The 25,921-nt window shown below is 35.4% G+C and overlaps 1 long non-coding RNA gene and 1 other non-coding gene across 18 annotated transcripts in view; both read left to right on the forward strand.

Annotated features, from left to right (window-relative positions):
- Nucleotides 1-25,921, forward strand: part of LOC101788399 (uncharacterized) — a 91,183-nt gene that overhangs the window by 57,676 nt on the left and 7,586 nt on the right. For 2 of the 17 annotated variants that reach the window (XR_010049923.1, XR_010049909.1), the window contains 5 exons: nucleotides 16,361-17,848; nucleotides 18,380-18,510; nucleotides 18,667-18,749; nucleotides 25,093-25,182; nucleotides 25,770-25,897. This is a non-coding gene — a long non-coding RNA (uncharacterized LOC101788399). Of the gene's footprint in view, nucleotides 1-6,085; nucleotides 9,709-10,262; nucleotides 10,378-10,572; nucleotides 11,812-16,360; nucleotides 17,849-18,379; nucleotides 18,511-18,666; nucleotides 18,750-25,092; nucleotides 25,183-25,769; nucleotides 25,898-25,921 lie in introns of those variants that run through there. The other 15 variants (XR_010049921.1, XR_010049917.1, XR_010049920.1 and 12 more) reach the window with 15 other exon arrangements.
- On the forward strand, nucleotides 4,083-4,218 carry LOC111755490 (small nucleolar RNA SNORA2/SNORA34 family). Its single transcript, XR_002790039.1, has one exon. It is a non-coding gene; the product is annotated as a small nucleolar RNA SNORA2/SNORA34 family (small nucleolar RNA).

The raw sequence follows: 25,921 nt of genomic DNA on the forward strand, positions 1-25,921 counted from the left end.
CAGGATGTTTATTACATCTATAATGAATCTCAATGACAAGTAAAATATTTGAATGTGTGTCTTGTCAAACACTGAAAAAAAAAAGTGGTGAAAGAAGGTACACAAAGTTGTCAGAGGATAAATAACTAGAAAATGCAGGCATGCTGAAAAAGGAAGGGTCATATTCTACTAAAACCAGAGAGGATGGGAAAAGGCGTCCTTTCCCTGGGTGTGTGAAATGCTCTAGATTTTAAAAGGAGAGGGAGAGATGAGTGATAGGAGCTGGATGGCTAAGGCAGGGTAGACTAGAAAGCCAGGAAGCAGATGCAGCAGAATTAGGGAAGACTGGGCTTTCAAGTGTTTGACGTTGGGCAAATTCCTTTGCATCTCTGAATTTCACTCTCTTCCTCACAGAAAAACTTTGGACACAAAATTTAATGATAATAAAAATTACATAATTTAATGATTCATTCATAGTTCAAATTAAGTAAGGAGCTACGGGTCAGTGTTAATCCTGGTTTTTATTTCTTTAAAAAGTAAATGTTTTACAAACACAGTCATCAAAATAAGTGGGGAATAAATTTGAAAGACACTATTAAATGTTTGTTTTTAATTCTGAGAAAAAATCGAAATAGCAAAGTGGTCTTACATTTGGATTCATGGCTCAGTGGGTCTGAATACTGAATACCCTAGGACATGCTTATTTGGGTCTCAAGAATTCTTCTCTGTTAAAAGCCACTGAAGTGGTATCCCTTGGTACTGGAGTGGAAGCCAAATTGTTCCTTTTAGTTGTGACCTTTGCAAATGAAAAGCTTTATGCTAATGGAAAGAGAGAGAGAGAGAGAGAGAGAGAGAGAGAGAGAGAGAGAAAGAGAGAGAGAGGAAAGGATTAGGGTAATTTCCACTTATTAAAATAACAATAATGTCATTTCCAGTGTAGCAGGTCTTAGGAGAAAATGATAAGAGAAGATTTTCAATGGTGCTCTTGTTTGTATATGCTAATATAATTTTATTTTCTGAGTAATAATGGGTGTAATTAACCAGTCTGGATATTAAGTACTTGCCCTCTAAATTGAGCTTACAAACAGCTCTGGAAATTTGGCATTTAAAAAATGCCAGAAAGGAAAAAAAAAAAGTGTTTTCATAAAGGCAGTATTTTGTTGGCTAACACTTTTGCAACTTAGCACATAAAACAAACCCAAAGAGTGAATCTGTCACTGACACAGCAGGTTTTTTCCCTCCTATTTAAAACATTTTGCCACTAGAAAAGCATTCATTAAGGTTCTCTGGGTTGGTTACATAATTAACTCACAATTTAATCACACATTACATCCCTTAAAATTTCAAAAGAATGCAGTGTTTGCTTTGTAGAACTCACTGGCTTCACATGGCTTGAGAAAATAATTTAAGAATCAAACAATAAATAAACTAGAACACAGTACATTAAAAATGACTCTGTTTCTATTAAGTTTCCACAAATATAACTGCATGCTTTAGAATGAGTCCTGAGAACAGAAGGGATTAAAATATAGAGTTTAATTATATCTGATGTATTCTCATTCTCCTTAAACTGATCTTGTGCACAAGGGGATATTCATGATAAAACTCTTGGAAAAGGAAAGAAACCTCCTAACTGATGTTTGCTCATAAACACAGCCAGGCTCACTAATGTCTATGCAACTGCAAAGTATTTCAAAGACATCTCCCTATAGCAGTCAAAGAATGCAGTGGCGTTTTACAAACCTCTAGAGTTTAATTTGTTTATAAAAATGTAATCTTTTGGAGATTGGCATTCCCACCCCCAAGCCCCAGGAAACAGGAAACGAATTGAACTCAGGACCTCCCACTTGTCAGGCAGGTGCCTTGCTGCTGAGCTATATCTCCAACACTTTTTCTTTATAAAAATGAGAATTAAAATTTGAAGAAAAAAAAATAAATCGCATCCTTCTGTTATCGTACTGACAGATGCCAAGAATGCGACTAGAGACATTTAAAAGATCGTTATTAAAAGGTTTCTGTTCCATCTCAGAAATATGATTTGCATCATGGAAAGTGTCTTGTGGGCTCTATGACTGTTAGGTTGGGTAAGGGATTGTTCTGTCACTGGAACTGCTGACTCACAGGAAGGAGAGGTAACACTGGAAGGAGAACAAGGTGCTGACAACAGGATACCATCTCCCCTTCCTCCTGGGAGTCATCAGTGGAAAATGCTGTATCTCCTCAAATAACAGTAAAACCAAGCATTCAAAAGGAAAAAAAAAAAAGTGGTGAAAGAAGGGAGCACAATTTATGTGGATGGTTTCCCTCCATTTGGGCACAAAGAATGGGGAGAAAGTTAGTGAGCAAAGCTACTTAGGAAAGGATCCTAAGCCTGGCAGTGTGGTGCTACAATATGGTTATTTGTGGTGTGTTCTTTGGTATCTTGTATCACTGTTTATGCCGTTTTTTTCATACAAGATCATGAAATACAGAGTATATAAAATAAAAGAAAGAGAAATCCAAAACTAGTAAGCTAAATGGGTCAAATTTAGTGCTATTAGTAGATAGCACACATGATGATTTTCTTTCTTTGTGTGTAGAAAATGGACTGAATATAGGTTTATTTATTGATTATTTAACATAGAGAATTATAATCTATTTATATGTAAGTCATTTCTTTATTTCAAGCCCAAGTTGCTTTTTAAATTTTTTTTTAAATTAAAAAGTGGACTCATTAAGTAATACTTTAAAACTTTCAACACCTTCAAAACTTCCTTAAATCTTACCACACACAAATTGTAAAATAGCAAAAGGGTCAGTAACATAGGTGAGATTTATGAATACCTGTTTGCTTTTGGAAGTGATACATTAAGTCACAACAGTTTGTAAAGCAAGTTGTCCCATGCATTCAAGAAATATGTGAAGTTTTTCTAATATATTCAAGTAAAGATAGAAAGGAAAAACTTTTCCAAAAGTATTTAATGAAGCTCTCATCAAAAGTAGAAAGGAGACTTGCAGAAAGAAACAATTTAAAAAACCCATTTTGAGTATACCGGAATTGTAAGAACTCTGAATAAAATACTATGAAAATATTTAATATATGTACATGTTTTAAATATGCACCCATACATTATGTGTGTGTATGTTTATATATGTGGGAATTTTCATCCTTTTTAATGATCTTTAGTTTGAGAAAAACTAATTTCCTAAAACATTGTTGATGGAAGAATAAATTTTTATGAACTCTCTGGAAGAAAATTTGTCAATATATGTGAAAGGATTTTACCCTAGATAGGACACTACGTTTACCTTGAGGAAACTTTCCCGGCCCCTATGCAACTTATCTGTGGCGCAAAAAGAATTGCAATCAGCTACTCACGCATCAGGCATCCCCCCTTTAGGCACCACCCCAGACCAAAGCTATATTTATGCCCCTCACACCACGTGTCCAGCAGAGAAAGCCAGGCCCCAGCGGTCATGGAGTTTCTCTCTGCATCTTTAGAATAAAGGCCATTTTTACTTTATATTATCTCCCTCTGTGTGGAAAATCCTATCAATATGTAATTCCAGATGCTTGGCATTATGGATCAAGAGCTTTCTTCTGTTCTTATAAATAAATGTAAATGTGCTCATTATACAGGGATAAGCACATTCATTGCTCCATTCTTTATGACAGTAAAAGACGGAAACAAACTCTCTGTCCTCCCCCAAAAGAATGGTAAAACAAATGATACTGTAGCATTTTCATCAAATTCTGCAGCTGATAAACTGGATATAAGAAAATTTAAATTTGTACCAATATGAAAAAATAGTTGACATACATTGTTAAGTAAAAGAAATGCATCTCAGTGCACAGCATCCAATTCTTTGTGAAAAATACAATTGTGAAATCTAGAAATACAGAGAATATCTTTACAATGAGATTATTAACACTGTTTTCTGGTTGAAATCGGTGTGTGAGAATTGGAGGTGGAATGCTAGCCATGCATTTTTATTTTCTGTATTTCAGTGCTTTGGTATCTGGGACTTTGTCAGTCTGTAACCCATACATCTACCACTTTCTTTACCTGGCTTTTATATATTGCTACTCCAATAAGAGTGATAATGCTTAAAAATAAGACTTACTGGCCCTGAATCAAGGCCAGCAGCTCCTGATGCTGTTGGTTTCAAGCCCGAGCCTAAAGAGATGTCTTTCTATGGTCTGTTGGCCATTTCAGAACTTGGGCAGTGAAATGCTCAATTCATTAGAAAGAAATAGCTTGAAGCAAACCTACCCCCCTTCCCCATCTCAGTGAGCAGCTGTGAGCTTAGCAGGCTGTGGTGCTCCAGGACGGGAGCCCCCAGCATTTACTGGGACCCATGCCATGCTGGGACCAGAGCGCCAGGAAACCAAGCAACCTCTCCCCCGCTAGTGAGCACCGTGGCCCAGGACAGAAGCCACTGATGTTTACTGGGACCGGTGCCATGCTGGGACCTGGCATACAGGGAAACCAAGCAACCCCTCCACCTTGCCTGTTTTGTTTTGTTGAACTTCAATATACATGAAAGTATGGACAGATATTTTGAAGAGAACGAGAGACTCTACAACAGCCATTAGTGACTTCCCCACTGTCTGGTTTGAAGACCTAAAACACTTTCCTCATTCTGTTTGGGTCAGTTTTATACTATGTTGTTTTGTATGAATTCTCTGTATGTGAAGACATACACAACTATTTGGAAGAAAACAAGAGACAACATGATAGATAGTGAAGATCTCAGGTTGTGTAGCTCTGGAATTTATAGCTCTTACATTGCTTTCTTATGTTCTATTTTGTTCTGTTTTGTTGTGTTTAATTTTATCCCCTTTAAAAAAAAAAAAGACTTATGCCCAAGAAACCATGGAAATTATTCAAATTGGCCAACACTCCATAGCCTGTGCCCTTCCTAAGTCTTCCAGTTCTCGCCATGCTATACCTTGACCCCTGCCCACGCTTAGGGTCATACGTGAAACTCAAGGCCCATGTATTGAAGACTGCACCCTCTGCTTGATGTTTACAGGAGGTGATGTAAACTTTAAAAGATGAGTCCGATGGGATGTCATTTTACTTATGCTCTTCACTGTTGGGGGAAAATACCAGACAATTGAAATCGAAAAGAAGAAAAGTTATTTTGGTTCAGTTTCCAGAGTTTGACTGCTTAGTCAGCAGGCTCCAGGCAGAAAGTGGAGAGATGCTTACGTCGTGGGAGCCAGGAAGGTGGGAGTGAAGGGCCCCGGAGCGGGAAGTGAACTCTCCCCACCATGTTCACACCAAGGCTCACTTCCTATGGGGACATTAGGTTGGGTTAATTCACATCATCACCACAGTCCAATCATTTCCCAGAAGGTCCAACTCTGGGTGTGTAAGGCTTCTGGGGGACACTGCACTTCAAAATCTCAATAGTCCCTACATGTCATAGTGTGATCCTGCTCTTGAGAACTACAAAAACCAAAAAATAAAGAATAAAAAAAAAAAAAACTATAAATACCTAGTAATTGCAACATTCGTGCCAGTTTGACTATAAATCATGATTATCATCATAATGATAATTTTTAAAGTACGGTAGGGAATAGGATATCTTTTATAATTGTATTAATATGTTCACATTTATGAGTTTTATCTATTTAAAATAAACGATATATAAAAGAAGCAGCTAAATTTCATTACATATTTATAGTAGCCAAAATCTGAACATAAATGTCTGTTCTTACATAAAAGCAAAAAAAAAAAAAGTATGTTGGGAAAAACCCAGCATCAAATTTCAAACTATAGCTATAACAAATCACAAGAAACTAATAAATCTTTGCGAATAAAAATACAAACTTTTTCCAGTGGACAAAATGAATATAGGAAAATAACAACAAACAAACAGAATGAGTACAGGAAAAACCTCCAAATAAGTGGAAAGAAAGATACTTTACACGTGGGTATACTTGTCATTTAAAGAAAACAATATTTCTTGTAAAATGCCCAATGAAAATCCAGTGCACTGTCAATTAAAGTTCCTACTAGTTGTTTTAAAATCCAAAAGAAAGTTTGAGAGTTCAAGAGTAGCCAAGTCCACCCCCCCCCCCCCCGCATTACTAAATTTGACTGGCTTTAAAAAAAAAAAAAAAAAAAAAAAGAGTAGCCAAGTCATATTTGAATAAGGTTAAAGAAAACTCTTAGTTTTCAACATTAAGAATTAAAAAACAAACTATTTTAAGATGGTATCTGAGAGTGCAATGATGGATTAATTAAAAAGAGCTAAAAAATATTTGTAAGGAAAATTTGGAGTCATATCATTACAAATCAGCAGGAAAGGATGTGACCTAGTTAAAAGTGCTTATCAACAGAAAGCTAGAATCAAAGCTGAGTCTCTGCCTTATAATTTTCCTGTAGCATTTGATTCCAATAAGTGATTATAACTTTTATATTTTAGAAATAAATATTTGTAGGTATTTTGATGATACTTGAGTTGCATGAACTATAAAGAAAAAGGAAAAAAAAAATTCTGACTTAGTCCTCCCATCTCCTGGAGTTAAATTGTTCAGTGAATTTAGGGCTCAAAGATCCCCATCCCTATTCTAAGAAAATTTAATGCAAAATACTTTTGATTTGTACAAAACTTTTTTAAGGAAAGGAAACAAGGCAGAATTTTCTCAGGTTTACAAGTGAATAACTGAGTTACAAAGCTATTAAACTAACTACTACAAAGCTATTTCACTAACTAGGGGTATGTTATGTTGTACTTCACAACTGAGATACAGAATAAAATTTGTATTTTAAAGAGGAGAATAATATTTTACAAGACTATACTGGACTGAAAGAGAATGACAAAAGTATTCAATAATCACAAATCACAGCAATATAGAAAAAAGTTGACACTCATACTGTGGTATACAGCAAAACTTGAATTTGAAGAAAAATAAACATATTATGACTGCATTTTACATCCAACCACTTCAAATTTACTTTACAACCAGCACAAAATACTTCATAGCAACATTGTAACAGAAACCTGGGTACATGGAAAACCTTCAAAGCAAAACTGGCTATAATACTCTATTAAAATATACATTAGATTTGGATTGCACCTGCGTTCACCAGACTGGAGAGATCTTTTCTGTGTGTATTTTGCCTCTTGAACACAATCAGAGGTACCACAAATAATCCTTACTAAAGAAGAGGATTACCAAAGCTCTTATAGCTGTTTAAAAGAAACACACATGTCCTGTATTAAAAAGAACACACAGGCCTTCCTGTATTGATTTTTCCTGAAAATCAAAACAGACCTTTCTCAGGAGAGGAATGACCTGTTCACAAATACCATAAAACAAACAGATTAAGAGGGTGAGAAGCATTTTTAAAGAAATGGTCAAATCAGAATTAATCTTCTCCAATACCTCTTCCATAAGATTTAGAGTATTTGCGTTTAAAAATATTACTTATAAATTAGAGTACCTCGAAGGTTATTTATTTTTATTACCTCTCGTAAATGTGTATGTCCCTGATATGTAACAGAACACCAGAAATATACAAAATTTCTCTCTACTGAGGGAGACTCTGTTGGAGTAAAAATATTGTAAGATGTTTTTCTCTTACCATACATATATGTTTTTCTAAATTGTGTTTATCACTAGATCTCTATTGCTTTGTTTTAAAATCAAATTTAAAATCTTAACCACTATTTGTAAAAGTAAGCATTCACATTATGCCAAGACCTGAATTAAGACATGAGTTATGTAAGTTATATAATTTTCATGTTACCCTCACCATGTGCATCTCAGTATACTAGTAGCAGTACAGAATTGCAGCTTGTTTAGTAAAAATTTCCCTAACTCACACAACTAGTAAGTGTTAGGGCTGAGAATCAAAACTTTTCTTTTTGACTTAACAACAATCATTATGTAATTGCATTCTCAGTTATATCACTGTGTTTATTTTATCTCTGCTATCTAAAACACTTTTAATTTTAAGCAGACTAACTTACTGGCCTCTGCACACTCACCACTGTACTTTTCTAGCAGTCTTGATTCCTAGACACCTAAACCATGGCTACCTTGTTATCTCCAATGGCTTCAAGCACCATATTGTAAACCCAAATATGGAGTTCAGTCATCCAAGTATTGTAATCCTCTTCTTAGTTTTCCTCACAATCCAAAAGGTTATATTTGTAATCCCAATGAGACATTATTAGAACCTCAGCAAGTTAATTCCAATCTACCACCAATGCAATCTGTGACAAAAATAAAAACACCATTCCAAGTTAAGGTCAGCCAAGAGGTCCTAAGTCCAATACTCCTGAGGACATGCTGACAAAGGCCTTGATCCTAGGCCTCCCCCAGTATTTATTATCTTGTGAAAGAAGGGGGGTGGCTCAGGGATGAGTGACAGTGAGCATGTAAGGAATTACTTGAATAACTTGAGCTGGCTAGCCAGGTGTAAAAATGACATCTCTGTAAATTGCAGAGATAAAGATAGGCAAAAGATAATCCAATTAAAGTAGCATTAGGATTGTTTTGGGAGACTGTAGCTTTGGTTTTAGATATGCAAACTATTGTGCCCTGGGGAGTCATAGCCTCTTATTTTGAGGCGCTTATGCAGTTGACGCGCATGGAGCTATTGGCCCTAACATCTCACATGTGCTCATGTCCTGTATATATTCTGTACTCTATGGAGAACACTATGTGAGGAAACAGGACAGTCTGTTGGCTTTAGAGACTACATATTAGCACCTCAGCTAACCTTATTTACAATGCTTACAGCCAATTCAAGAGAAAAAAAAAAAAAAAATACCCAGCCAGCTTTTTATATATCAGTATAAGGAAATGAGTCTCCAAATAATCAAAGTCACAGTAATTGTTTTGCATTCAAAGGAAGTCACTGAAGTTGTCTCTCACACACCAGAAATTCCTGCATGGTAAAGAAAAGGAATCCTTCACATTCTTTGGTTAATCAAGCTCCCTCATTGTTTCTGGAACCACCTGTTCTCCTCAGATTTATTTCAAAGACATTGGTATTAAGATTTGCTGTCTGGAAGGAAAAAGAATTTTAACACTTGTATATTCAACTCATTTTCATTATGATGGCTGGTTGTTTTGGCTTCCTGAAAACCTTACATAGAAAACTAAGCTAATCAGTTTTTTATTCGTTCAGGCATATGGTGAATCATATTAATCATACGCAATGTGGCTTTATTCTTTTTAAAACTGATTCTTTAAGTAAATGATATTTTTTTCTTTTGCCCTCATAGGTTCTGAGTTTTGGTGAATACTTGAAATGAAAATCATTGACTAAAGAAAAAAGAATTCTATCAGCATATATCTTCTATATATACAAGGGAGAAATCCAGGGAATTTAAAGTCAGCAAAAATGTGGCTTTGAATTTCAGCTGGTGGGGCAACTTCTAAAAAGTGAAGCAAATCTTCAAACAGACAATGCAAAAAAGTATCTTTGTGTCTCTAAAGACAAAAAATTGGGGAAAGGCAAATAAAGGCTATTTGGTAAATGGTTATTGTTCTAATTTTCAGAGCATCAAGGATTTAAAGTTCTCTTCTCGACTCACCTGGTGGAGGAGGGCGTGTACAATCATCTTTGCCTTTGTGGCTTTGTCTGCAGCATCAGGCAGCTAAAGGAACAAAAGGCCTTCCTGTCTCCACCTTCATCTCAACAATTTTCTTTTAGGATTGCATTTTATGATGTACCACAATTCAAAAAGAGAAAACAGATTAAAATTCATAATCTTCAAAAGGTGACATTAAAAGCGAGTTTTTAAATTCTAATGATTAAATGGAGAATTAAATTGTACATCTGTGTACATATATTTGTATGATATATATATATATATCATATATATATATACTCAAATGTAAGAGTCAAATATCTAGCAAATATATTTAAGTAACAAATTTGTTTAGAATTCCTATATAGAATACATACATATGCATATACAAAATTTCATATATATATATATATATATATATGCAATTTATGTTTGGCTCATAATTTTAAGTAGATTATGTATATGTGCACCTCTCTAAGTAAACACTCTCCCAGTGTATGTAGAGATTTCATCTACTGGGGTTGTAGGACTCTTCTATAAAGGATTAGTCAAGGTTAAATATAATGTCATATGATTTGCACACTTGTGACGAAAAATTTAAGAATTTTTAGGACTTTGAAATTTCTAGTTGAAATGTAAAACTTATATATTCAGTTTTGCTAAAAGAGCAAAGGAAAAGCAACTGAACATTTAGAAATAAGTGGGCTCATTTACGCAAGTTTCTTTAATCTTTTCTATTTCAGTTTTCTATTTGATGTGATGTTTTTCTCCAGATTTATTTCCAACCAAAAGACAAGCACAGCACTTTCCACAAAGATATAACTCATTGAAGTTTTGCAGTTTACTGGAGACATTTAGGTAGGAAATTTCCTTTCCCCATTAAGCTGGGTATCTCATTTTATCTTATTGCACTGGTTTTTAAAACCTCCTATTTGCCAATACTGTCATTAAATTTGTTTTAAATATTTGATATTTGTACCAAATTGCCAAACATTTTAGAAAATTTTACCAACATATTTTTAAAAATATTTTCAAAAATGTTCTTTTTGGTAGATGAGTGATTTTTTTGGATAAATTTCCCTTTCCAATTCCTAAAACAACCCCTGTGGATGTTAATAAACTGCCTTCAAAGTTAAGGAACAGACGCTGAATAGAGAAGACTGTTGCCATAGTGCTGCTCACTGGTGAGCTGAGAATTACCTCTAATGTGAACAATTAATATATTCATCCAACAAAAATTATGTACATCATCATATGCATTTGCAGACATGGTAAGTAATGCATTTGTAATTTATACGCTCTTATTTTGCAGAAAACGTACAGTAAGAATGAAATAGGTTAAGAGTTTCTGGTGTTGTACTTCCCCCGTTTCTGGGGATTGGACAGACTTCCACCTCCCTTCCGCAGACAGTGCTTCCAGGAGGAGCCATGACACTCACCATGGCAAACGACCTCCATTATGACTGGGTTAGAATTGTGGGCTATGAGAAGTTTGATCAGTCAGGACTGATACAGTGAATTTTCCTCTCCTGAGTGAGTGACAGATTCTTAGACTCCCCCTGAATCAGAACACAGAACCATATTTTTTTTTACAGGGGGCTTGGTATTAGCAGTCAGTGGAATCAAAGTACCAGTTGACACTACCAGAGGGCACTGAATAAGGATAAAATTGGTACTCAGCTGTCTCCAGTTGAGCCGTGAGTATCATACGGCTACATATGCAAGTCACATCAGCTAGATAATTTCCTCCACTTTCCTGCATTTCCTTTACTTTCTATTTAGAGACAAGTGTAAACTCAAATATTAGGTTATTGCCTCAACCAAAAATTGTTCAACCTGGTACAAAAAAAGAAGTACAAACATGGTCTAATTTCTAGTCTAGATGTTTTTAAATTATAACAATGGCAGGTTTGACATTGTTTTATTGAATTTAACAGCATACTCTTTTTTGATCTCTCTCTCTCTCTCTTTTTTTTTTTTTTGTCTTTTTTGCAGCACAAGACATACTAAGCAGCAGCTTTATCAAATGAGATTATTGTAGGTGGCGATGAAATTCCCTAATGTCCTTTTGCTGTACTTGAGAAACAAACATATGTTTGCAGGACTTCAGGTTCTGCCCATCACTACCAGAGACCACTGAGGAAAACATCTTAGCCTCAAGACCTTTGTCAGCCTGAACATTATCACCCAAAGCTAAGGACAGTTGAATGAATGAATGACAGAATGAATCCGTAATGCATACTTGGCTTACATTTGGTATCAACGGACATAATTGTGAAAAAAGTATTTCATGTTAGTTTTAAAGATTTACATTTCTTTCTTGTAGTCCAACACAATGTAGATTTGGGGTCCAAATCCTACTTTGATTCCAGGAATGCATCTAACATATATTATATCTGCTTTGTATTTGTGATCCTTAACCCTGCTGTGGTGGATACACACTCCAAGACACTTATACATTTTGTTCAGCTCAGAAAAACTTATCCATGGATTTTTTTCTCAGTGTGATAAAGTTTGCATTGTTTTCTTCTTTCTTTCCTTCTTTGTGTTTGTTTGTTTCTTTCTTTCTTCCCTACTTTCTTTCTTTTGCTTGATTGCTTTTTTTTTATGCTTTCTTTCTGTGTTTTGCTTAGCAAGTAACAACCAAACATGGCATAGGATTTATTTTGCTCTTGATGAAACATTTTCCAACTGCACCTAATGTCTCAAATCATCTGATTGGTATTTAATCTTTGTCATATATACACACAGCTAAGGGAAAGCACCCTTTTTGTGCTGGTTGATAATTAAATCCAAAGTTTCCTTTTCCCCATCTTTTTTTTTTTTCCAATTTTTATATTACATTAGTCCATGTTTGCAGTGTCTAATGGTTGACTTCCTCTTGTTAGTTACCTACAGGACATGTCTTGATTCTTTTATCATTCTTTTGCTTTCTCTTTCTTCTCTTCTTCTATCTTTTGATTCTCTTTAATTTTGCAAAAGCTCTATCTGTCTAATATTATCTGGCTTTTTTGTTAGTCTACCTTTCTAGTTTAGGTTTCTCACATAACAGAAACTGCATGATATTTAAGCCTGTATATCTGATCTACTTTACCTAATATGATATCTATTTTCCTACAAAGGACTCAAATTTATCCATCTTTATTGAATAGTAATGCTCCACTGTGTATAGATACCATGTTTTCTTTATCAATTCATTATCCATTCATCTGCTTATGGAAAGACAGATACTGCCTATCTTTTTTTTTTTTTTTTAATCAGAATTTCCCCTGTATTCATCAGCATCACTGAGTCTCCTTCTCACCCACTGCTGAGATTTTGTCACCTGTAGAGCTACTTGACTATGTAACTGGCTTGCTTTCAGAGAAAGTCTGGAGATAAATGCAGCAATGCCCTCTCTGTAGTCTTCCCAGAGTTGCTTCTTTACTTGCAAGTCCCCTCTACATGAGCCACAAGCCCTGCACCCAAACCCAGCGCTTTCTGCACATGCCTCCTACATTTTGGCTTTATCCAGGGATGCTGCTTTTTACTCTCCTTGAGATCCACAACCTTTGCTTCATATTGCAACACAAATAAGGCTGAGACATGCAAATGTAAGCATTTGAATTTATTTACTATGCAGAGGTCCCTGGGGAACTTTTATCACTGATGGCGAAGAAAACGCTGCAAATGACAAACTGTCTAAACCCTAAGTTTGCCTTATTTGCAAAGCGTGTTCAATCGTTGTAGATGTAAAATGTTCAGGCACACAGCAAATTCAGGTGGAGTGCAGACAACCTCGGAGACAATGGTGCAAAATACTGTTACGGTTTTCCTCATGACATACAGCACCACGATTCCCTGAAAAATTTCACTTAAATCCTGTTTGGGTTTGAACATCTTAACTTCATGTAAAGTAAAACATGTCTTAAAAGAAGATTGTTTCCAGTGAGTTGAGAGAAAAGGTAAAAACTCCATTGTGATTTGTTTCATATCTGTTTCTCAGAACAGACAAGCTCATAATCAAGCTATAAATTAAAATGTGTGAAATTCTACACTGTAAACATCTTTGGACCTTAGGTCTGTTAATTTAGAAAACAGATTTTATAAAAGTGTGTTTATTAGTGAAAGAGTATACAAGCAAGTGAAACCTATAAAATGCCACTATAAGGGGCTGGGGATTAAGCTCAGCGGCATAAGTATCTGCCTTGCAAGCAGGCAGTCGTGAGTTCAATTCCCGGTACGGATAAAAAGAAAAAGAAAAAAAAAAAAAAATACCACTATACTTAAATTTTTGTTTTAAGCTTGCTCCAAATATCTCCAATTAACTTCTGCTTCAAGTTCTTCATATTGACATTATACTATCAAATTGGCTGATTTTGCTTAGTATTTGATTGGTTTGAATAAGAACATTATGCTTACCCGAGTAAGAACCTCCCTCTAAAGGCTGTCCACACTAACTCAGCGCTTGTGGCTTTGCTTACTATTGTGAACTGAGTAGATCTGATGGTGGTAGGGCCCTGATATCAGGGTTGTGGGGTCAGATCCAGATGGATGGCCTCACACAACCAAAATCATCCTGTAGGATGACTGCATGTGACAGCAGCATCACAGAAGGAGATGGATTGATCGAAGGAGGGGTGATCAATGGTTGGGATGGAGGTTGCTGTACTCTCAGCTTTATTGAAAAGAGAGACAGGGACCACAGGCTAAGAAATGTGGGAACTACTAGAACTTCAAGTAATCAAGAAAGCTGATTTCCCTCTGAATTCTCCAAGAAAGGAACGCAGCCCCCACTGGACTTTGATTTTAGTCCAGTGATACAAATTTTGACCATTGACCTCTCAACTGTAAGACCTTAATCTGGGTTGTGTTCTGTCAGTAATTTTGTTTCAATTGGTCAGTGCCAAGAGGAATCTTAGAGTATCATCCTGACATACATTGAAGAATTACTTCTACTAAGTAATGATCCTTCTTTTGTGAGTTTCAATTTCAGACCACATGTTTCTTCTTACATGTGAGTTGTTGTCCAAAATAATAATTTCAAAGAAGTATTCTAAGAATACAAAACATAGGTGGTATAATAGTTAAAAACTAACCTGATGAAAAATTCTAATCAACTTAGTGAGTGAATCATTGTCACGTGTTACTTTAATCCATGATCCCCAAGTCACTGTCAAACTTCATGAACTGAGCTTATGCTCCTTCCTATAGGATAAGTGATTGCTTGACCAATAGAATATAATAAAACTGAACTCTAGGACAGTGTGTGGGCCAGTTTACAGAACCGGTAGTTTCTACTTCCTGTATTTTAGCACGTATCTTTTGGAAATCACCTCCCATATATTGAGCAGTCAATCTGGGGGAAGATCAAATGGGAAGGAATCAGCAGGTGATAGTAGGCGGTCAGTTATGGCAGAGTCACTTTGGAAATAACTCTTTAAAGCCAATTAGTCAGTTGGGTAACGTCCAAATGATGCAGCAGAGAGCACAGAGGGGCTGTCTCCATCACGACCATCCCAAATTCAGATTAAGAACAACAGCAGCAAAGGATGGTAGTTGTTCCACCAAAGCAGAACCTAAGGTACATTTCAAATAAGGTAGTTATACAGTAAACTGTATTATAAACATGTACCTCTGTATTAAAGTCATCAAACCTGGGAGTCATCATGGAGTTTCTGCATTGAATGGAAAGTATTTAAATGATTTGGTTATGAACGACATAAAAATATGAGAAGAATGCCACTAATTATTTTAATGACTGAAACACACACAAAAAATTCTTAGTGACATTTAAAAGTGTTCAGAAGCCAGCATTTGTAAGATGGTGATGAAGCGTATCATAGCATGTGTTCATCCCATAAGTAACTTGGACAGGTGCTGCTTGCAAATAAAAATGTGCATCCCACCTGTCTTGTAGTTCTGTATACACAAAGCCACAAATCTCCATCTGTGTCACTGTAATAAAATGCATCCTGTTATCATATGCCTAATGTTAAACCGAAATGAACAATCTACAAATTCGTTGGTCTATCAGCGCATCTGTTGTCGTGTCTCTGTTGTCTGCAAAAAGAAAACATACATCTATTTATTTATTTCAGGTTATTCAATGTTAATTCACTTGTTATTTCAGATTGTGCAAGATAAATGTAAAAGTATAAATGACAACAATGGCTGTCATTTTAGATACAGTGTATTCTTATGTCTTGAATTCTATAGTGTGTCTTTACCTTAAAACACCTGCCACATCCCTCCGGTATTAATGAATATGTCCTCATAACTAGGTAGACTTAAAATTTCATGAAAACCTTTCTCATATTTTTAGTTTTTACTCCGAAATAGAAAAAAAGAAACCAATGTAAGAAAAACTTAGTTTGTCGTATGACTGCATTTTATTTTGGTTTGGGAATGCAGTCCTTTCCATGAATTTTTCTTCTGGTTGTTGCTTTTGAACAGATTGTATGGAGTCTTAATTCACTGAAATTTGACTGAATTTTAAATTAAAGGGCTAAAAGTTCCTTCACATTTGTTACTTGTCATCTTTTATAAGGTTGTGTCATGCCCAGACTGAACCTGCTGATGAGGAACGTTGATCCCTTATTATTGAGAGTGACAGTTGCTTTGGTCCTTTTTGTCCAACACAGATTACTTTATGATTAAAGCAATTTTAATCATTGCTATCACATTGAAGCTATAACAAGCATATAGTACAGTGATTATGGAAAATTACCATAATTTTATTCCTTTGTTAGATATCAAATTCTTTGAAGAAAAGAATATTTCAGACCTAGAATAAATTGAAATATCTCCTGTAAGGTATTTCCAAATATCATAAAGATAATGCTTTTATTCTTATTTCCAGTGTTGATTATGGAATTGGCTGAGGAAGAAGATGATTACCTTGCCTGTGGATGGGCAGCCTGATCATTGGCCTTTCTCTTTGCCATTGATCTAAGTAACAGATTCTTGAAGGTAAACTCCAGCCAATTTTTTACTACTTTAAGTCGTGTTAACATATCCAATAGCCCAATGCTAACACTGCTCTCAGTTTGAGACAGTGGTCTAAGCAGACCTTATGTGCCCAGGTTTGACATTCAAACTCACTCCAGCTGAACCATCTCAACCAATTATCTGAAGTAGGACCACCCTACTGAAGTGCTAGGGCTTAGCCAGCTTTGAAATTGGCCTTGATTGCAGAATTGAAATCAGCATTGTTGACAGCCATCCTCCATGACTGTCAGATCCATTAAGTCAGAGGCAGCTTTGGATAACAATCCTGATACATCAGATAGGTTTCTTAGTGATTGCCAAAGCTGAGCCATGAAAGCAATAGCAGCTTCTGTCTTTATCTTTTTTATTGGGGGAAGCTTGCAATCTTCTCTGAGGATAGCTCTCCAGGACTTAGAAGAGGAGTGAGTGGTGAGAATCTGAGACCACAGAAGCTGATGTGGTAAGTGATCTCAGGAAGATGACTCAGTTGAGAGTGAAGAGGGTGAGCAGATGTCAGTCTACAAATATCCCTCTGATAAAGAGAATGGGAGAGAAGAAAAAGGCAGAGAGACAGACAGACAGACAGAAAGAAAGACAGAAAAAAGAGAGAGAGAAAGAAAGAAAGAAAGAAAGAGAAAGAAAGGAAGAAAGAAGAAATCAAAGAAAGGAAGGAAGAAATCAAAGAAAGGAAGGACAGAAAGAAGAAAAGAAAGAAAAAAAAGGAAGAGAAAATCAAATTTTGTGTGTCAAAAATATCCATACTAAAAATTGTAAGAATTTACTTAAACAACAAACTGCCAATTACTCAATTTTATTTAAGAGCTTAGTAGGTTAAGAACACAGTACTACATCTCAAGATTACAGTCTCTAGTATTCACCTCACATGCGGCCAAGGTGGAGAAAAAAGATGAGGGAAAAGCTGTCATAGTTAGTGGTCAAAGGTCTAAGATGGAAAGATTTGAAGGGACAGAAAATAGAAGCAGACTCTAGATGTGACCTTTTTATCACGCCAAGAGTAGGAGGCACTGACATACTGATTTCCACGTGGGATAAAGGCTAAGATCTCAGCCAGAGCTTTGTAATTAAAGACTTGGTCCTGAATTTTGAGGTTACCGATGTTAAACACAAGTATCCTTTACTTCATCTAAGAATATTGCTTAATTGCAATTAATTCAATGACTGGTTGCCCTATAACTCTGACTGATAAAATATATTTTTAAGTATTATAGTTATCCCTAAATATCCATGGTCCACATCCACAGATTCAAGGCAAAAGGAATGGAACTGCTCAGAAAAAATATTGTGTCATTACTGAACAAATACAAACTTTATTTATTCATCTTTATTTCCTAAATATAAGGTAAGAAATTTGCATGTATAGCATCTACAGCATATAAATTTCCACAAATAATTGAGAAATGATCCGAAGTATATGGGATCATGTATACTGGCTATATATGACAGTATTTTATCTCCAGATTTTGATATTCACATGCATTCTGGGACCAATCCACTACTGCTACTAAGACACAACTGTATTTTTAAAAATTAAATTTATTATCTGTTTAAAGTAATTGCAAATCAAGATGTATGTTCTTTTATGTTTACCACAAGTCTAGAAAAAAGTCAGTCAAGATTAACTCATTTTAGAAGATCTGATTTAATTCAGGCAACCTTTTCCATTTACAGAAGGGGTAGGGCAGGAAAAAGTTGGAAGACAAAAAATTTTTTTTTTGTCATACATTTTGGAAATGTATTCTTGAGTCATACTACTCCAAAAATAAAGTTCGTCAGTCAAATATCACCATAAAGCTTGGTGATATTTCCCTCTCCATCTCTAATTTTAAACTGGTCTTTGAAGTGCTTCACCCTTGTTATGGCTTGTGTCTAGGTATCCCCCCAAACCTCATCTGATCATAGGTGAGCTTTTCAGAGGTGGCTGGGTCCAGAGTATGTGATGCTGGGATCAAGGGTGTGTGGACACGAACTCAGTCTACTGATTTGTTTGGCAAAGATCTGGGAGTAAGTATCAGGGATACCACCCCTGGGTGTGAATTTGCCACTCACCCTGAGGGGTAGTAGCCTGGCTAGAATACAAGACATAAAGAAGGCTGTGGTGGTTCTCTGTCACATACTGCTGGCTGTTCACTCACCACCCTGCTGTCCTCTGCTTTGCAGGAAGTCTTGCTCCTCTGCACCGCCCCCCGCCAACCCACACTACCTTGGAGCCAGCTGATTATTGACTGAAACTTCTAGCAATTGTGAGTGACATGAAACTTTCTTCTTTATCTCTGGGTTAAAGTGGGACAAATTGTCATAAATAGTAAGCAAAGGTCTTAGATGGAAAGAGAGGAAGGGACTTCAGAAAACAGAAGTATAGGTATTTTGTCTTAGCAATGAGGAAAAGTAACAAAGACAACACTCAACATTTTCTGCAGTATGGGAAATACTTGTCAGAATCAATAGCTGGGACCACTTCTTATTAAAAAGTTTCTGCATGTCAAAACAAATCTCCAGCATGGTAAAAAGAAAACCCACAAACTGGGAAAAGATTTTAGTGAACTCTGTCTCAGACAAGGGACTCTTGTATAAAACATATAAAGAATTTAAAAAACTCAGACCCCCAAAATTCAAAGATCCAATCCAAAAATGGGCATCTGAGATGAATACGCACTTCTCAGATGAAGAAATGCAAATGGCAAATAAATACAAAAAAAAATGTTCATCATTATTAGTCATTAGAGAAATGCAAATTAAAACCACACTGAGATATCATCTCACTCCTGAAAGAATGGCCAGGATCAAGAAAACCAACAACAACAAATGCTGGAGAGGCTGTGGGGAAAAAGGAACTCTCCTGCACTGTTGGTGGGAGTGTAGACTGGTGCAGCCTTTGTAGAAGTCAGTCTGGAGATTTCTCAAAAAGCTGGGATTGGAAGTCCCATTTGTTCCAGCTATTCCACTTCTAGGCATATTCCCAGAAGAACTGAAAGCATCATACCACAGTGATATATGTGCACCTATGTTTATAGCAGCACAATTTGTAATCACCAGATCTTGGAAACAACCCAACCTCAGTCCATCAACTGAGGAATGGATAAAAAAGTTGTGGTATTTCTATACAATGGAATATTATTCAGCTATAAAGAAGGATCACATTGAGATATTTATCAATAAATGGCCACAGCTTGAGACCATACTCATAAGTCATAATAAATCAATCTCGCATATGTGAATACCGAATAGTTTCCCTAATGTAAGTAATGATTCAAATATATAAAAATATGTGGTAATCATGATTCCCCATTATGTGGCCTTGAAGCCATATAAAGTTTTCACTTATTAACTGGAAAGGCTTTATTCTAGGCTTCTTGATATGGAAATACTTCAAGCTATAGTATATGAAGTTTTATTCAAATAGTTCAAAGAAAAAGACAGACACTATGGTAACTACTATTAAGTCAGGTTATTTGGTGGTGAACCACTAGGTTGCTGAAACAGTCATGCTTTGACCTGTATTGTTATATTGTTACGTCCTGTTTTATCTCAATCTCTGCCTTATTCATTAAAAAATTATTTAGTTATTTTTATGTTTTTTTAATTAAGGGGAAAAATTTTAAAAATTAGCAGGGTATATAATAGTAACTTTTTTGATTTCCTATTAACTTGTTTTGAAGTCCTGTAATACTCACACTATCTTGTTTTGACTGATTAGACTCTGTTCCACTCTGTATGATAGTATCAAGTTTGAGGGTATAGGCAACTACTTTGAAGGCAATAAGATTCACTAAGATGCCCATTCTGGTTTGACTATTGTCTCCTTTGGAAGTCCTGTAATGTTTACAATGCTTAAGTTTTATTGGTCTTGTTCTCTACTGTTTTGTTCAACTTTATAATATATAATGAGATAGACAATTCTTTTTAAGGAAACAAGAGACATTGTTGATAACCATTGTTGATAACCTTGTACTCTGTTTTATATCATGTGCTATGTCTATCCTTGGTTTGACTGACAGCTTTGTTTTGCCATATTTGACTTTATTCCCCCCCCCCAAAAAAAAAGTAATAAGAACTAAGGAGTAAAAAAACCCAAAATGTGTAAATTTTGTTGTAAAAAAGAGAGGGAAAAAAAAAAGAGTTCTAAATGATACAACAGCAAGAGTGTTTAGGGGTGTTAAATAGCTGACCATATTAATGTTTTTGGTTGGATCATTGAACACAACTGTTTGCAGTCTCACTGTTTGAATGTCCACTTTGTATGCTTTGATACTGTGATTTGAGCAACTATCTCTAAGATGATAATATGTAATCTATTAACTGGTGATTTCTTACTGTTTTTTTTTTTTTTTTTTTGTAGTTCTGTATTACTTGTACCCTTACACTGTTTTGTTTTGTTTTGTTTTTTCTCTTTTTCCTTTTAAATAAAATTTAAAAAAATTTTTTTCTGCAGAACACTTGGGCTCTTTAGGGAATGTGGAACTAATAAATTTATTCTATAGTTCATCAATAAAATCTGTCATCTTACGGTGTACATTCACGCATCATTCTCTTTTAACTTGTGACATTTTCACAAATAACCAGCCTGAGACTGGTGGCTATTATTTTTTTTTTCCATCATGGTTTGATTTTAAAAAATATAATTTTTTAAAAAATAGAATTTTGGGCTGGGGGTTTAGCTCAGCAGCATAAGCACCTGCCTTGCAAGCAGGCGGTGGTGAGTTCGATCCCTGATACCGATAAAAAGTTAAAAAAAAAAATAGAATTTTAATAATCTTTAAAACCAACAAGTGCCATGATGTTAATACATAGACTGCCATATGTAATTGTCTCTGCAACCAAACTGAAGTTACCTATTATGTTTTCAAATTAGAAGAGCTAAAGTACAGTCCAGAAAAGTAAGAAGGCCTAAGTGATGGCCAGAATTAAACTCCCGCTGCTCACATTAAAACCATTACTTGAATGCCTACTTCCCACTCTTCTGCTCGGTATGTTGTTTGATATAAACAGAGATTAATCCTTGAGTGTCTAGTAAGAGAGAAGATTGAGAAAGAACACTCTTGGTAGGTCCCACCTCTTTGTCATCAAACCCTGGAATCTGTCCCCACACTGGGATGTCATGTGTGGAGCAGGATGGCCTTTACTTAGATACCTCAGTGGAGAATGAATAGGGAGAGAATAAAACATAAATCAACTTCACTTTTTATTGTACTTTAGACTGAAAGATTATATATTTTTAAAAATTATTCCAAAAATAATATGGAGATTGTGTTCCACACTCATACTTTGCAGTATACAATATCTGTAGATGATCGATACACACACTGATTGCGTTGCTAAATTTAAAATCTGTATATATTTTATATGGAAACTTTTTTGGTACCAGGAATCAAACTCATGACCTTATGCTTGCCAGGCAGGTGCTGTGCTGCTGAGCTGTGTCCCTGGCTTTTCTAGACTTCCTTTGTACATGTTTTTCTCCACGTTACTCAGATGGATTCTGACACTGGGCTTTGTTCTTCTTAGCAACAGCTTCCAGTGTGGCTTCCTCCGTAAGTTAAGATTGTTAACAAGCAATGTTTAGGTTACAGTTAAATTTATTCTTTTAAATTAGTACAAGTTAGTGAGAGGATGAGTATGCTTATTAGCAGGACTGTAGTAATCATTTTTACAATGTACGTATATCCCCAAAAATGATGCTGTACACTTTAAATGTATGTAATTTTGTCATTTATACTAAAAAAAAAAGAATACAAATCAAATAAGAATATGAGGGAAAAAAGGTGATTTATTCTTTTTAACCCGAAGGCATTTTCTTGATATTTAGTTTTGCTTGAAAATCTCCAATTTGGGATTTCTAAAAATTCAACATAGTTAATATTTTCAGTAAGAATATTACCAATATTTCTGCACGCAAGATTGAAAAAAAGCTCAATTCCAGTTTGTTAGTTTTCACCTATGAATAATATGTGAAAGTACAAAAATGTACCTTTTGTAAATGTTTTTAATTCTATAAACAACATTTTCATACTTTTTAAAACTCTTACCTGTGATTTTAATGTTATCTGTTAATGAAAGAACTCTAGAATTAGAGATCAGAAATGTGTCTTTAAACCTTAGGTTCTGAAAACAGTTTGATTTTAGAAAATTCTCCCAAATTCGGTGAATCTGAGTTATCGTGTCTTACAAAGCAGAGCGTGAGCTAGTTGAGTTCATCCATCTCTACAGTTTTATGCAAGCTGGAAAATTTCCTAACTCGATTCATAGTCTCTTAGTCTCTCTTCATTCTGCCCTGGTCCGCTAAGAAACGTTTATCAAAATTTGAGTCCTGCTTTCAAAAAGGAACAGAAGATCTACTCGTGCGTAGCTTTAGAGAGCCAGGTGTTCTCTGATCTTACGTCATATTGACGCAAATGTGTTTTTAAGTCGTTTAGCTGGAAAAATGGAGTAGTCAGAAAGAAAGTGGAAAGGACAAAAATCAAGTAGACAAGTCATGTCTGTGTTAGTTCTCTTCAGCTTGCTCTTCTGTTCTCAATAAAATCTTTTTTTTTTTTTTTTTTTTTTTTTGTCTTTTTCGGTACCGGGGATCAAACTCACGACTGCCTGCTTGCAAGGCAGGTGCTTATGCCGCTGAGCTAAATCCCCAGCCCTGTTATTTCTTTTTATACAGGCTCCTTGGCTATTCCTAAATTAAGAATGTATTCAAAGCATACAGTATTCTGTCTTTTGACTAACAATTAAATGAGAGAGAATTATTAATGCATGAATCTCTAGCAGTTATCATTGTATGACACAGAATTGCATGCTATACTGTACCAAAAGGGAGGTGTGTGTGTGTGTGTGTGTGTGTGTGTGTGTGTGTACGTCACCAGCTATGATGAGGTTGGAAAAGAGACACAGTGTCATGTCAGACTTCCTTAGCAATTGTGATATTCCACTAAGTGATGTGAAGCATGGAAACTATAGTAGGCAAACTCATAACATGATAAGGGAATGAGCTATTCTTTGCTACTATCTTTGGTTTTGAATCTAATGTGGGATCTCATTTAATGTTTGCAACACTAAAACAGAGTGATATAATTACACAGTAGAAATAAAGTAGACCTATCAAGTGTAGGGACCTCTTTTAAGGTCACAGGAACTAGTGGCAGCAGATCTCCAAATATAAGTCTGAAAAAGTAGCTACTTTCCCATTGATCCTGGGAGCAACCAACTGGCTTGTGTTCAGTGAGTTATAGAAAGTCCTGTCCATATTTCTGTTCAGTGACCTCATCATTTAGATATTTAAAAGTTAATAAAAATATATACTGAGAATAATTTCCACTGAAACTATTTGCTAAAATCACTGATTTGTATTTCCCTAAGCCCTTAACATTCATGTATCGTATTTTATCAAATAAGTTGTCAATTATTGACCTTAAAATTCGATAACATTCCTTTTTGTGATAGGGGTTATGAAAGAGAAGAACAATGATTAGAAATGTAGCCCTCACCTTTATTAACTTATCAGACAAGGATAATTTTAGTAAGATTTAATAAATATAATAAAAAGTGTTGACAGTGGTTACGAGAGAAATGTTTACTTATTCTTATAAATATTCTATTTCTCCACCCCTCCCATCAGGCAATAATAGAGTCTGTGAATATTATTTTCCTTCAGTGGTAGGTATATTGTAATCTACTACATGGCATCTAAGACATATATTGGATGATTAGTAGGCATGTAAACAACTAATTAATTAAATACTTCTTGAGGTGGTTTATGCATATAATTTCCTAGAAGGATGTTATACTACTTTAATGAATGCAGTGAAAAGGCGTGGCATTGTGAAATTTCCTACACTGATATTAACTACCAAAGTATGGTGATTAAACATTTTTCAGCTCATATTTTAATACTCTCCTTTTCAGCATTTCACAGTCATTACCTATCTGCTAAGATGGTGAATTTTTTTGTGTTACCTTCCTGGGACATGGTATCCATGGACTCAGCAACTGGCCAACCATGAATCTAAAAGTTATTTGTGATGGTAAATTTTAGAACAGATTCATGTTTAAGTCAGTGGTTTTAAAGCTAAGTAAGAGTATCCCCTGTAACAGTGTCTCATCCAATCAGCCAAAGACCCTCAGGGAGAAAAACAGAGGTCCCTCAGGACCAAGCTGTCTTCACATTTCAGCTCAGGAGCAGTGTCCAGTACCGTGTCTCTAGAACCTGATTGCTTTACAGATTCTAATCTGCTGGCTCTGGACCTCAAATCAACTTCCTTACATTATCTATCTATCTATCTATCTATCTATCTATCTATCATCTATCTATATCTGCTTATAGATATACTATGGGTTCTACATTTTCTCTGGAGAAACCTATTATATTTGCTATCTATTTATCTCTCCACCATCTGTCTATATCTTTTATGGATACACCATGATTTCTGTAATCTCTTTGGGGAACCTTATTATATTTGCTGTTCTTCCCCTTGTCTTTCCATTTCATTTACTTCAGTAATGAATGCAGAGGTTGAATGTATAACCTCTATATGAATCTAAATCCACAGCCCTTTTATTATCTTATATATTACTTTTAAATTTTTTATTTATTTATTTTAGTTTGAGAAAGAATCTCAGCAAACTAAGATGCCCAGTCTGGAATCCACTCTCAAGCCACTTGCTTCAGTTGATAGAGGGCTGGGATTACAGGTGAGCACTACCATGCCAGGCTTATGTCTGTTTTTGAGCTATTTTTGTTCCGCTTTATGTCCAGTCCTTTCTTTACTCTTTATCTGAGACAGAAGTGATAACTCTTTGCGGTATTGCCCATTTCTCCCTTGAAAACTCAGGAAGCGAGAAAAAGAAAAAACAAAACAAAACAAACAAACAAACAAAAAACCCTTCTTTTTTGTTATTGGGCAAAAGTATAATATGTTTTGTGTGATGGACTATTTTCCCTAAAATATTGTATTAATAGTAAATAGGACAGAATTTGTAGACCTGTTCCAACTCTCATTTATCATATAGCCCTAAGTAAAATAAGCATGTGTAGATATTTTTAGATAAGGTTTCCATAATAATTAAGGTCAATGCATGGGAGGAAAAGTCCCTAGAGTGAGGTTAAAAAGGAATGATCAATATTTTTATTAGCTATTTTACACAGTCAGGAGTGAAATATCAGTGAAAGATTTCCTTTGGTTTTATTAACACTGCTACAGTTAACCTTCCTAAGAATCGATGGAAATTTAACAGTGCTTGGTCATTTTACATTGATATTTTTCCAATGTGCTTATTAGTTGATGCCTCAACGTCAAGATTGTGTCCTGAAGCAGCTAAAAAGATAAAAAGAGCAAACACACACAAAGAAGCCCCTGCTCTATGCGAGAAGGGAATCGTTTCCATGCAACCGAGCCCATGTGCGTAGGTAAGTAACACTTTTCCCAAACTA

This window comes from Cavia porcellus, unplaced genomic scaffold, assembly GCF_034190915.1.
Source record: "Cavia porcellus strain 051 isolate PalLab524CR breed Dunkin Hartley unplaced genomic scaffold, mCavPor4.1 scaffold_9, whole genome shotgun sequence".
Classification (NCBI taxonomy): Eukaryota; Metazoa; Chordata; class Mammalia; order Rodentia; family Caviidae; genus Cavia; species Cavia porcellus.